The sequence below is a fragment of the Mastigoproctus giganteus genome, chromosome 7 (genome assembly GCF_048544385.1).
Source record: "Mastigoproctus giganteus isolate SK-2022 chromosome 7, ASM4854438v1, whole genome shotgun sequence".
In the NCBI taxonomy this organism is placed as follows: domain Eukaryota; kingdom Metazoa; phylum Arthropoda; class Arachnida; order Uropygi; family Thelyphonidae; genus Mastigoproctus; species Mastigoproctus giganteus.
This window is the reverse complement of record NC_143581.1, coordinates 213,463,841-213,476,729: the sequence shown is the minus strand read 5'-3', so window position 1 is coordinate 213,476,729 and position 12,889 is coordinate 213,463,841. Positions and strand designations below refer to the sequence as shown.

Genomic DNA, 12,889 nt, shown 5'->3' with positions numbered 1-12,889 from the left:
GTAGCAACTTACCCTTAATACCATTCTGCTCCAATTTGTACAATAGTCTTCCATGCGCAACAGTGTCGAAAGCTTTCCTGAAATCCAAATATATGATATCAAAATTATTTTTTGCATCCAGTTCCTTTGTAACCACATCATAATATCCTATCAAATTTGTCACCCAAGACTTTCCCTCAACAAACCCATGCTGTGTCTGAATTATTGCTGCAGTCTTGTCTAGATGATCCTGCAATGCATCTTTAACCAGTGACTCCATTATTTTACCCGGAACAGAAGTTAAACTAACTGGTCTGTAATTACTCGTGTCACCCTTCGATCCCCCCTTTGTGAATTGGGGATACATTTGCACATCTCCAGTCTGTGGGAACCTCCCCTGAGTCCAAGGATGCTCTCATAATTATGGCTAAGGGTTTGCTTAGTTGCTTTGCCGCCTCCTTTAATATAACTGGATAGATCCCATCCACCCCAGGTGCTTTTCTTATGTTTAACTTCAGCAATTTCTCCTCCACTTTGCTTTCAGTTATTACAAAATCATTAAGTATCCTGCTACAATTTGATAACCTTCTGCCATTTTCAAACCTTAATAACTCCTCATGTGTGATTGTAGATGCAAAATACTCATTCAGTTTGTTTGCTATCTGAGCAGGATCATCAATAGTCGAACCATCGATATCAAGTGGACCAATAAGATTCATCCCCTTCCTTTTAGAGTTTATATAAGTAAAGAAATCCTTGCTGTTTTTCTTAATATCTCTTGCCAAGGATTTCTTGTAATCTGCCTTCGCCTGCCTAACCTCCTTTGTGACCTGATTATGCTATTAGTTAACAAACATAAAATCTAATAAAGGAAGTGCATCCAATTGATGCTGGTGGACAATGCAGTGTTAAGCCTGTTTGGTGTGAAATAAGCACTGGGAAAGGAAAAATGAGAGTAGGTGTGTGAGTTATAGGCCTAATGAATCTGAGTATAATGAGCAATTGTGCAGAGAAACAGAGTGGGCCAGTAAATCAGAATGTCTTATAATGGGAGATTTTAACTTTCCACATATTGACTGGAACTTGTAGATTGGCCACTCGCACACTAGCAAGACTTTTGTGGATTTATTGGATGACTGTTTTCTACAGCGACATGTTCGAGAGGCACCCAGGTGCCTCTGGGTGCCTCTCGAACTCTCTGGGTACCAACAACAATAATGTTGATCTGATTATCAGTAGTGATTCTTCTTGCATTAAGAATCTGCAGATAAAGGAACTGCTGGGCGACAGTGATCACAATGTATTGATGTGGCAAATATTTAAAGATGTAACTACCATCAAGGCTAAAGGGAAGGGCTTTTGCTTTCGTAAAGGTGACTGCAGAGGTCTCAGACAATTTTTAAATTCTGTACAGTGGGATCAACTGATGATGTTACCAACAGTGAATTCTAAATGGGAAGCCTTCAGGGACCTAATTTTGGAGGATAGTAGGCTTTTCATTCCAACTAAGAAATACTGTTCAAGGTTTAGGCCTAAATGGATGTCAGATGAATTGATGAGGCTAGTGGCAGAAAAGAAGAATGTATGGTATGCATATAAAGTATCAAGCGATACAGAAGCCTATGGCAGGTATAAACTAGTCTGTAATCAAGTCACAAAGGAGGTTAGGCAGGCGAAGGCAGATTTTGAGAAATTTTTGGCAAAGGATGCAAAGAAAAACAGCAAGGAGTTCTTTACTTATGTAAACTCTAGAAGGAAAGGGATGAATCAGATTGGACGACTTAACATAGATGGATTGACTATTGATGATCATGCTCAGGTAGCTGATAAGCTGAATGAGTATTTTGCATCTACATTCACACATGAGCAGTTATTCAATGAAGGGAGTGCCAGAAGTTTATCAAACGCTAACAGGGAGCTAAGTGATTTTGTAATAACTGAGAGCAAAGTGGAGGAGAAATTGTTGAAGTTAAACATAAGGAAGGCACCTCGGGTGGATGGATCTATCCAGTTATATTAAAGGAGGCAGCAAAGGAAGTAAGAAAAAAAAATCTTAGATAAAAAAATCGTGGGAGGTCCCCATAGACTGGAGGTGTGCAAATGTATCACCAATTCACAAAGGAAATACAAAAGGTGGCACAAGTAACTACAGACCAGTTAGTTTAACTTGTGTTCCGGGGAAAATAATGGAATCACTGGTTAAAGAAGCACTGCAGGATCATCTAGACAAGACTCCTGTAATAGTTAAGACACAGCATGGGTTTGTTAAAGGGAGGTCTTGTCTGACTAATTTGATTGGTTACTATGATGTGGTCACAAAGGAACTGAATGCCAAAAATAATTTTCATATATCATATTCTTGGATTTCAGAAAGCTTTTGATACTGTTGCACATGAAAGACTGCTGTACAAATTGGAGAGGTATGGCATCAAGGGTAAGCTGCTACAATGGATAAAGGGATGATTGAACGGGAGACAACAGAGAGTGGTAATCAATGGACACTGCTCTTCATTGACAAATGTTATTAGTGGAGTTCCCCAGAGTTCGGTGTTGGGCCCATTGTTGTTTTGCATATTTATCAATGATATTGATGAAGGTATATCAGGTTTAATGTCCAAGTTTGTCAAAGGTTGGCAGGATTGTTAACGACAGTAATGACAGTGTGCTACTCCAACTGGATCTAGCTAAGTTGGAAAAATGAGCTGAGAAGTGGAAACTGGAGTTTAACTGAGAAGTGGCAACTGGAATTTAATATGGGTAGCAATAACCGAAGAGAAACGTAACAACTGGGTGGTACTACACTCGGGGAAGTGGAAAGTGAAAAAGACCTGGTGGTAATTGTGCAGCCAAATATGAAGTTCACTGAGCAGTGCAGACGAGCTGCCAGGGCAGGTCATGGAGTCTTGTCAATGATATATAGGAATTTTTCTAGCAGGGACAGAGAGGTGATAATCCCGTTATACAAGGCAATGGTCAGGCCACACCTAGAGTACTGTGTACAGGTCTGGAGGAATCATTTTAGGAAGGATATAGAGTTGCTAGAATGAGTACAAAGAAGGGCAACCAGATTAGTAAATGGAACAAAGGGTTGCTCTTGCAAAGAAAGGCTTAAGTTTTGCAGATTACAGTGTCTGGAGAGTAGGCACCTGTGAGTTGACCTGATTCAGGTGTATAGGGCCATGAATGTTTTGAGCAAGCTGAACGCTGATGGTATTCTTTCTCTTGCTCAGATTAAGAAACTGAGGGGGCACAGATTCAAATTGAGGAAAGACAGTTATAGAATAGATGTGCGGCAATTTGCTTTTGGCTAGCGGGTAGTTGATTGGTGGAACAGACTTCCATCTTTTGTTGTGGAAGTTGATAGCTTAAATAAATTTAAGGCTGAGCTGGACAGGCATTTGGAACAAATGGAGGGGTGAAATGGCAAGGTTTGGCTGATGCTGCATAAACTTGCTTTCTTGCATTGTATGCCTCTACTAATGCTAATTCACATGGAATATGAAAATAAGCACAGTCTGTCCTCGTATAGCACGATAGTTGTGTTCCTAGAAACCCTCGTGAAATGCAAAATCGTGCAATATAAACAACAGGCCCTATGGGAAAAGTGGGGTTAGGTGCCGACCACCCAAGATTGAACACACATTTGGAACCAAAACATTAAGAAACACAATAAATAATCGGGTAATTTTAATCGTTATAAAATACGTAAGTATTTAACGATTAAAATACGTAATAATAAATATAATATATTTTTTATTATATTATAATAAAGTATTTTTAGTATTTTTTAATACTAAAAAAGTATTTTTTACGAATAAAATACGTATTTTATTCGTAAAAAATTTATTATATTAAATATAATAAATATTTAATATAATAAATAGTCGTAATGAAATACTTACGTATTTTATAATACGTAAGTATAAATTATAATACGTAAGTCGTAATAAAATGCTTCCGTATTTTATTACGACTATTACGTAATAAAATATTGCTAATGCTTTTGCTTCTATCATAAGCAATCTTGTTTTTTGTTTGATTTTCTATCAAAACAGATGACAGCCATTCCATCTCTTCCAATTCTTGTCTTAATCTAATGGGTTTTAATTACACTTTGAGTTTTGAGTTGTTCCCGCTATGAAAGTTGTTTTTATTTTCTCCGCATTCTTTGTAATTCTTGGCGTTGCCTCATTTAGGTCTGTAGCACGTGCAATATCACATGGTCTTTCATTTCGCTCAAAGCGTTTCACAATTTCATATTTTTTTCTCTATCGACAGAGGCGGACTAGCCATAAGCCTTACCCGGGAAACCCCGGTGGGCCGGAGGCCGGTGTGATTTTGGCCATAAACTGTAGTATGAGGCCACTATAAATTTTCCCGGGTAAGAATTTTTGACCCAGTCCGCCTCTGTTTATCGATATTGCTTTTCTTTTTCTCTCTGAATCTGCAGTGTCTTCACCAGGACGCTTCCTTTTCGCACCTTTTAAGTATTTTACTAATATTTAGGGAATAAAGCGCAATTACAAAACGAGGAGGCACGCTTTAATACACATAAACAAAGCTGCGCGCGTATAGCAACTGAATAAACAACACCATAAAGGCCGAGATACACTATTAACACCCCACATTTTACTAAAGCACATTTCTGGGGGTTACTACCATAAAACAATAAAAACAATTTCCAGTTTCGTTTCTGCTATTGGAATCTGTTATAAACTGGTGGTAAACTCCATCTAATTGCATTTGCGATTATATCTATAGCTGGAATTGTGTTGGTTTTTACGTTATTATGGTGAAATGTGTTTCCCCTTCACTGATATAAAACACATAAATACATTTTCAGAATCTTCTTCATTCCTATCGTGTTGCGTTCGGTTGGGGTGATTCCGCGTTCGACTGTCATTTCTTGTAAACACAAAGGAGAATCGTGCATAAGCGAATTCGGTTCGTGTTATATAAGATAACGTTCCCCTATTTATAAATCGTGTATGATCGAATTCGTGTAATGTAAACACGTGTTATACGAGGACCGACTGTAAATATATTTATTAGGCTGTTCATCCAAACAGTTTAGTGTGTGTTATTATGGTTGTTGTTTAATGTATTAGTATTAGTAATGGCCACATGGTGCAAGGAAGCCTATGACTTAGGCTGCACCAGCCAAAGAAAAAAAAATAAGAAGAATAAAAATTAATAAAAGAAAAGGAAATGGACAACCTATGCATTTCCTTTCTCTCATAGGTCACCTGACCTTTAAATTTCCCCAGACTGTCAGCGTCTACCACCCATGTAGGTAACTTATTCCAGTAATTTATAACTCGCTGGCTAAAATAAAACTTCCTGCAATCCAGTCTAAACACCCTATAATTTGAAATTATGGTCCCTAATTCTAAAATCATTTATAACCGTGAAAATTTCGTCCTTATTCATTTTGCTTATGTCTCTCAGAGCCTTTAAAAGCTTCCAAGCCTAGTTAATTTGCCTAGTTTCCAAGCTCTGCAACCCACATATTCGAAGTCTTTCCTCATATGGATGCCCTTTTGCCAATCTCACCAGGCGAGTTACCCATCTTTGGACCCTTTCAAGAACAATGTCGTTCTTTAGGTGCGGTCTCCATACTTGAACAAAGTATTCCAAGTGTGGTCTAACAATAGCCTTATATAATGGGATTATGACGTCCTTATCTCAACTAGCAATAGTTCGATAAATCGTCAATATGACACCATGGGCCCTCCTTGCAACCAGTCTACAATGCTTGGAGAACTTCATATGACTGTGTCGTAATACCCAAGTCACTTTCCTCCACTACCAGTTTTAGTTTAACTCCGTCAAATGTATAAGTTATTTTGGGGTTACTGTTCCCCAGGTGCAATACCTTATACTTTGCTGGATATAAGCAAAACTGCCATTTTTCTGATCATCTCTGAAGTCTGTCTCGGTCATTCTGAAGAAGCTCTGCTTTGTGGCAAACATTAACTACTCTGCCAATCTTTACATCATCTGCAAATTTAGACATCACGCCCTCTATCCCTTCATCGATGTCATTTATGAAAATCAAAAACAACAATGGTCCTAATACTGATCCTTGGGGGAACCCCACTTCTTACATCAACTCAATCTGAGGAATAACCATTTATTACAACCCTCTGCCTCCTGCCACCCATTTGTGATTCCAACCTGTTCCAGCTTATAAAGTAACTGCTCATGTGGGACTGAGTCAAATGCTTTGCTGAAATCCAAATAAACAACATCGAAATTATTCCCAAAGTCCAGCTCTTGACTGACCCTGTCAAAATAGCTACCTAGATTAGTTAAACATGATTTTCCCTTTACAAAACCATGCTGAGTATCCTTCAGAATTCCATTTCTATTTAAGTGGTCCTGAATTCCACCCTTGATCATAGTCTCCATGATTTTTCCCTACTACTGAAGTTAGACTAACTGGCCGGTAATTTTCCACTTCACTCTTAGAACTGCCCTTATGTATTGGAGATACATTGGCACTTTTCCAATCCAACAGAATCACTCCTGAGTCCAGTGATGCTCTCATAATTAGCCTCAATTGGCACTTCCCTTAATATTATGGGTAAATGCTATCAGCCCCAGGAGCCTTAGGCTGTAGGCTCCTGGGCCTTTGAGCCTGTAGGCTCAAATATTTTTTCATTAAATAAACGTGTGAAATTTCAACATTAATTACATTTTTTTCAACTTCACTCCCATAATTTCTCATTGATGTTGAAGGGTTTTTCCTGTAAATATCGATGCAAAGTAACTTGCTTTAATCTGAAACTTCAGCTGGGGTATCTAATACTATCCCACGACCATTACATAAGGGTCCCATCTGGTTTGTCCTTCTCTACTTTGCATTTTATATATGTGAAGAATTCTTTATCACCCCCCCCCTATTTGCTAGTGATTTCTCATAATCTGCCTTTGCCAGCCTAATCTTTTCAGTGGCATTATTATAAATCAATTTGTAGCTGTTATAGGCTTCAGTACTTTTTATTGCTCTGTAACTTTTCCATGCCGTCTTTTTCTGCTCAAGTAATTTGGCAACTTCATTATTCATCCAACTTGGAATCCTCCTCATGGAGTATTTTTTTTAATGGTATATAAGTATTCAAGACTTCTCTGATTAATGTTTTAAAGGTATACCATAATTCAATTGTATTTGCTCTCTGTGAGATCTACCCAGTTAATAGAGGCCATGTAGCACCTTAAGGCATCGTAATTTCCTTTCCTGAAATTATAACCCATTCCTTTGCCTTTAACTACTGGTTCCTGTACTGTCAGCCCTATTATGTCATCTGGTTCATGGGTGATGCTGATGAGGTCTAGAGTATTCTTTCCCTAGTACTTTCCCTGATGTGTTGATACAAATAACAATCATCTAGTTCATTTAAAACTTTTGTCCCCCATTTGCTCCAATCAATTAGAGGCAAATTGAAATCACACAAAAATAAGTCATTCATTCTCACTTGCCCATTCCATTTGTATGTAGAGGCTCTGATCATAATTTTCACAATCACCTGGCCTGTAGATTACTCCCATTCTCATTATACCTTTGCTTCCAACTTATTTCACATCATACAGATTCTATACTAGTATGTGAAATGTCTGAATCTGGGAAAGCTTTCATCACACTCAGGCACTTTTGATAAGAAGCATGAGCCAACTGCCCCTTCTATCTTCCCTGTTCTTCCTAAATACATTTTACATACCGTACTGAAACTCATCATCCCTTATCTCCAGGTAGCACTACGTTTCTGTAAGCCCTATTATGTCAGGGTTACTTGTCCTAACCAGCAGTTCTAATTCACTCATTTTATTGATGACACTTCTTACATTACTGTATAAACAATTAAAACTTAGTGTTCTTGTATAATTAACTACCCTGACACACCACTTAAAGTTTTTTAAGTTCGCTTCCCTGGCATTTGCTACCCACTCATTTGAAACATTACTGCCCTCAGAACATCTTGCTAATATGTTCTGTTGGGGTAACAAACAAGAACTCTTTAGGTATGTGCAAGAGTTAATTTCACCAATACTATCAGATAAATGCATATCTATATTATCCTTGTTTCCCCCCCCCACAAACTATCAGTTTCCCTGGAACCTTTAAAGTTCCTCAATAATACTGGCAAAAATCTTTGCACCACCTTTGTTTAAACGTATCCCGTCTCTACAAAATAGATTCCTTCTACCTACAAGTGCAGGCCAAGCTGATACCTTCAAGCTTAGGTTAATCCACAAGGTGTTCAGCATATAATAGTTCCTGTCATGCCTGGGCAGAATTGCAGACACATAAGACATTGTTACCTAACTCATGTCATTTCTTCAGCATGGTCCTATATTTGTCTAATAAATTGTCAGATTGTGTGTGCTTGATGTCATTAGTCCCCACATGAATAATAATATTCCCTTTTCCCTCCTTAAAATCTGACAGTCTGTTGGTGACATCATTAATAGTTGCTCCTGGCAGACATACCTTGGTTCTAGTCCACCTATCCTTATTACAAAAAATATTTCCCGTTTCCCTGACAATGGAGTCTCCTATTAGAACTAAGTCCTTTTGAACCAGAGTAGTTTGCACTTGGTTATTCTGTTCTGGGGCCTGAATCGGGAGTGCATCACTTGGTAGGTTGCTAGAGTCTCGAGTCCCTGATGAGCTTTCAGTTACATTATTCTCAAAGGCAAGCACCTGTTTTTCAGTGACTCAAATTGTTCTAGCAATGCACCAAATTGTAACTTAAGATCGGTGCACTTCTGACAACGGTGACAAAGAAAAGAATCTCCAAGTGAGCTTGGATTATCCACTAGGTCAACCTTGGAATACATGTCACAGGTTCTGCAAAGGATAAAATTGACTCACCCAGAAATCACCATTGGCCTTTTCCATATGAGTCATGGTACCCTCTGACGAAGTGTTGAAGGTGGATCTTGTAATAACCATTATGAAATTTACTATTTATTAATAAAATGAACTTTCAAAATATTATATTTATAATACAAAAACATAAATCGAAGTATTACAGGGAAAAAACTTATTAAAATAAACTTTACAATATACTAAAAAAACCTTTGAAATCCTGCTCTACTTCACTAATCCCAATTTAATCCCTTCTTATCTATGCTTCTTTAATGTCACTATGAAGAGCTGTAATAGGCACGTCTGCTCGCCATGAATGCCAACAGTAGAAAAGATAATGCTTGGTGAAGCCATAAGAACTGTCTTTTGGGTTCCCCCCCCCCCCATTTTTTGGGCAGCCTGTAAATTTTCTGTTTATACTCTGGGACGACCACACAGTCAGAGGAATTCATAAGGGAGAGAGAGAGAATGCAAGAAGCAGCACTGTATTTAGCAGTCATGGACTGCTAAATACAGTGCACTCAAGGCATGTGTACTAATGCACCCTCATGCCTGACCTAAAAAAAAAAAAAAAAAAGAGTTCAGGTTTTTTAAAAAGAGGCTATGGTGGCATCTTTTTTAAAAACCTTGAACAATTTTGCTTTTGATAATGCATCTTCTCCAGAAGCTCTTTGTGATGTGTCATGTTTTCTGAAGATTAAGAACAATGTTATAATTCAGTGTAAATGTTGAAATAATTTGATAATAAATGCTTCTCTGCCTTTAATAAGTTCTTCACAAGATAGAAATATATATTGTGAATTGAAGCATTTATCACAAAATTATTTATTCTGGAGATGTTTTTACCAAGTGTGAAACAACTTGATGCAAACTCTGTTATTTTAAATTGATCATTTCAAAAAATCGCAGAACATATTGTACTTAGCTTCCCTAAAGTATATGGCAAATACACCATAGAATAGCATATGACAAGGAAAACTGCTGTAAAAAAAGTATGTATTGTTACCTAGCTGAAAAAAATTCATCCCATTATTGTTAGGTTTGTTAAACTGGAATGTACTGTCATTACACAAACTATGGATAGGATTTTAAATCTTTGAGGGAAAATCAGTATATGGGAGGAAAGGAGTGAGTGGAAGAGCAGAACCCTGAGGAACTGCAACATTGTCAGAAGATAAAAGGTAGCCATCTATCATTATATGCAGTGAGCAGTAAGAGAGAGAGAGAGAGAGAGAGAGAGAGAGAGAGAGAGAGAGAGAGGGAGCGAGCTAGCCACCTGTTTCAAAAAACAGACAATAAACCATAAGATAAGCTTATTTAGAAGATTCTTATGCTAACAATCAAAAGCCTTGGAAATGTCGAACAACTACTTAAGTATATCAAAACATTTCCATGGATTTGTTGTACAGATGAGTAATATAATCCAAAATATCAACAATGCGTCAACTGTGTTGTAATCCATATTGGCGATGTTAATCAGATAGAAGGTTTCCAGATAGTGTGAGGGATGATGGTTGATAAGAGGTCTCCATCACTTTAGAAAAAGCTGGGGTAAAGGAAAATAATTGGAAGGGAGAGATTTTTGATCCTTTTTCAGAATTAGCTGAATGAGGAAATTTCTGTGCAAAAAAAAAAACAAAAAAAAACACCAGTGGAATAAGAATATAAAAAGGAATAGAAAATAGTTATCCCTCGAGTACAGGTTTTAAGGACGAGTAGAGAAGTGCCATTAGGACTTGGTGACATCTTTGTATCAAGATTGCTCAGGATTGTTTTTCTGTCTTTCTGTTGGAAAACCAAGGGAGGAATTGAGTGGAATATGAATGTGTTTATTATGATAGGAGGTGAATTATGAAGGTCATAAAAGCAAGAATTAGAGAAAAAGTAAGGTGCTAATACAAGGTACGATCATAAATTTTGGAGACAACTGATATTTGGGAAATAATGATGCTTGCCAACTGTTTAGATGGGTTTCTTTCAAAGTAATCTCCTTGACACTAAATGATTCCAACACTTCTGTAACTTCTGGAGGAATTCTGATAGATTTCTTTTGGAATTGCTAAGTTTCCAATAATAATTACCTCAGTTTTTGCAAATTGGTGACCTTTCAAAGGAGATTATAAGCTTGGAGGGGGGGGTTAAAATTGTGAGGGCTAAATCCAGATTGCAGAGCACCATGATAGAGTGTTCACAAGAGCTTCTTGTATGGAATGTGCAGGGCACAATCTTGATACAAGTGTGAATTCCTCAAAGCTCACTTTTCCTTCCATATTCTCCAAACATCGTTGCCACTCATCATAAAACTGTTTTGTAGTATTCTTGGTTCACTCTTTGACCATGTGGAAATATTCCTAATGAACAGTGCCCCATGATCTAAAATAAAACAGACATGATTTTCACATTTTATTGAGATTGTCTTGCTTTCCTTGGGCTGTGGAGAAGATGGAGCTTCCATTGAACTTAGTGCATCATAGCCCAGATCGCCACTGTGCTATAAAACAGCAAATAATTATCACCAGAGCATGGATCATCTGAACTGCCTTGAACTGTCAGTCCCCTTTTCTGAAATTAAAACCCATGCCTTTAACTACTGCAACATCTTTCTTCTGTCATCTGTTTCGTGAGTAATGATGAGGTCAAGAATATTCTTACTCCTAGTATTTATTCTAACATCTTGTACAAATAATAATCATGTAATTTAAAATTTTGTTCCCTATGCTAATTTCTCTCTCACTTATTCAAATCAATTTGACAGATTGAAGTCACCCATAATAAGACATTCACACGCTTACCCATTCTGCTTGCACGTAGAAACTCTCATCATGCTCTTCACAATCTTTTAGTCTATAGATTATTCCCACTTTCGTTATACATTTGCTTCCAACAAAATCACACCACACGGGTTCTTTGCTAACATATGTAACTTCTAACTCAATAAAAACTCTTTTTGTGTTAAGGCATGCTTTTGATAAGAAGCATGACCTCGACCACCCCTTCTATCTCCGCTATCTTTCCTAAATATATTATACATGCCATAGTGAAACCCGTCATCCCATGATGAAAAGTACTGAAGCCTACAACAGCTACAAGTTGATCTGTAATGATACCACAGAAAAGGTTAGGGAGGCTGAACATGAGAAAGGAGATAAGATAACAAAGAATGGGGACAGCAAGTTCTTCATGTATGTGAATACAAATAATAAGATGAAAGTGGATCAGATTGGAAAATCTTGTATAACTCAGCTGATATTGCTGATTAATTGAATAGGTACGTTGCATCGGTCTTTACCGACAAAAGATACTTCAGAGGTTGTGCAGGTGAGGCTGAACCATATGAAATCAGCGATTTCAAAATTACAGATGACTGTTTATTAGAAAAACCTTTGCACCTAATGGCGAATAGGGCTCCTGCAGTTGATGGCATATACCCAATAATTTTGAGGGAGGCAGCCAGAGAGTGTATTGAACCATTGAAGTTAATTATCATTGGACTCAAGAGAGAATCCTTTGGATTAGAGAGGTGCCAACGTATTATCAATACATAAAGGCAGTTCTAAGAGTGAAGTCAGTAACAACCTACCAGTTAGTCTGACTTCAGTGGTAGAAAAAATCTTAGAGACAATGATTGAGTGCAGTCCAGGGTTACTTAGATAGAAATGGCATTGTGAATGAAAATCATTCACAATGCCATTAATCATTAAGGGAAAATCATGTTTAACTAATCTAGTAAGCTATTTTGACACAATTACTCATGAGTTGGATGTAGGGAACAATTTCAACATAGTTTATTTGGATTTTAGCAAGGCATTTGACTCAGTCCCTTGTGAGGGATTACTGTATAAGCTGGAACATATTGGGATGACTAGAAAGATTCTAAGATGGATTGAAGAATGGCTGCAGGGCAGAAAGGAGAGGTTGTGATTGATGAATATTCTTCAGATTGGTGTAACATTAGAAGTGGATGTCTTCCAAGGATCAGTTCTTAGACCACTGTTGTTTTTTATTTTCATAAATCACATCAATGAAGGGATAAAGGGC

General features: G+C 37.5%; 1 protein-coding gene across 1 annotated transcript in view; it reads left to right on the top strand.

Annotated features, from left to right (window-relative positions):
• The window catches only part of LOC150083658 (katanin p60 ATPase-containing subunit A-like 1), a 115,550-nt gene that overhangs the window by 101,725 nt on the left and 936 nt on the right, over positions 1–12,889 (top strand). The window lies entirely within an intron of this gene.